Source organism: Myotis brandtii, unplaced genomic scaffold (assembly GCF_000412655.1).
Source record: "Myotis brandtii unplaced genomic scaffold, ASM41265v1 scaffold898, whole genome shotgun sequence".
Taxonomy (NCBI): Eukaryota; Metazoa; Chordata; class Mammalia; order Chiroptera; family Vespertilionidae; genus Myotis; species Myotis brandtii.
In genome coordinates this window covers 1,458,173-1,459,595 of record NW_005371683.1, presented here as the reverse complement: position 1 = coordinate 1,459,595, position 1,423 = coordinate 1,458,173, and the positions used below count along the sequence as shown (strand labels likewise).

The following is a 1,423-nucleotide window of genomic DNA, read 5'->3' as shown; positions in this document are numbered from 1 at the left end:
CTGATCGCACCTTCTCCCCCTGCCCGCCCCGCTGCTGAGAAACGGGATGAAGCTGGGCGGTGCCGCACCCGCCCGGACTTCCCCGGAGCGGCTCCAGTGAGTGACTAAACCAGGCCAGCTCACTTCCCGGGTTGGACCAGCAGATGGGCGCCCTCCCTCCACTGAACAACCAAACTCTGCGGAAGGAGCGGCTCACACCTCTGCTCCCCGGACTCAGCAGGCGCGGTTCCTCGGGTCTACTCCGCACGCGTCACGTGCTGGTTGTCTTGGAGAACTACATTTCCCAGCTTCTCTCGCGGGGAAAATAATAGTGGAGTGCGGAGACACGCCCGCGAGGCCTCCTGGGAAGTGTAGTTTACGCAGTATTGGTTTTTTAAAAACTTAACACAAGTTTCAAGGCTGGCGAACTCCTTCAACTTTCGGAATGCTATTTAAAAAATCATTCTGGAATAGAAAAGATTCTTAAGAGGGATTTGTTCGACGTGATCTCATCTGCCTGAATCAGTCCTCAGGTTCCTCATTATCTTGAAAGGTTTTATGCAGCAAAGATTAAAAATTATTCCATAGAGTTCATAAAATTTTCCACTAATAAAAACTCAAGTGAAATCCATTTCCTGTTCTTTCACTTAGGTAGACAAACCCAGAATCTCGTGAACATGATAAAAGCCAACTCCTACATTTCCCTCTGGATCCCAATATCATATCATTCAAGTTCAGGGACACTTGATCAAGAGACTGACCCTTACAAAAACCCATGCTGTTAGTGTAAGTTATTAACATTTAATTAGTCAGAACAGTAAAGATAGATAGAAACCAAGAGGCAGGTCGTCATTCTCACTTCCACAATCCCTAGTCTAGCTACACTACTCATATAACTTTTGAGCTGGAAGCTAATTGGAGTACACTGCAAATCCTCCTTTTGTTGCCTCTGTTGCTCAGGAATAATAATTAAACTAAAGTTTTGCAAACAATTTTAGTTTTTCAACCTGTAACTTTTTTGGTAAGAGTTAAGGGGATAATGAGTTTCATGACAAGCAAAATAAGCCCCTTTGCTATGCTTTTCTCGGGAATGTTAGAGAAAGCAGCAGGGCCATGGAAAACAGGCCTGCCAGGTTTCCTGACAGGGAGGCCACCACTTACGTTCTATGAAGAAGGAACATCAGTGTAGTTCACAACTTATTTAGCCCCAAATGTTTGTTACCTAGGTAGGGGAGGTCAGGCTGGACTACTCATATTCCAGGATATCTCAGACCTCTTAAATGGTCTTTTCTCAATTCTCATTGGCTTTTCCATAGTTGACCAATTTCTTTTCTTAAATGTTTTTATTTGAATATGTTTTTTAAAAGTATGTTTTTATTGAAACATAGTTGAGAGGAAGGAAGAGGGAGAGAGACAGAAACATCAATGATGAGAGAGAATCATC

At 43.7% G+C, this 1,423-nt stretch overlaps 1 protein-coding gene across 3 annotated transcripts in view; it reads right to left on the bottom strand.

Moving 5' to 3' along the window:
* RAB29 (RAB29, member RAS oncogene family) overlaps window positions 1–267 on the bottom strand; it is a 6,793-nt gene extending 6,526 nt beyond the window's left edge. Inside the window, exon 1 of one of the 3 annotated variants that reach the window (XM_005885253.2) lies at window positions 199–267. The gene's annotated coding sequence lies outside the window, so the exon portion shown is untranslated. The other 2 variants (XM_005885254.2, XM_014532587.1) reach the window with 2 other exon arrangements.
* Window positions 268–1,423: the final 1,156 nt, after the last annotated feature.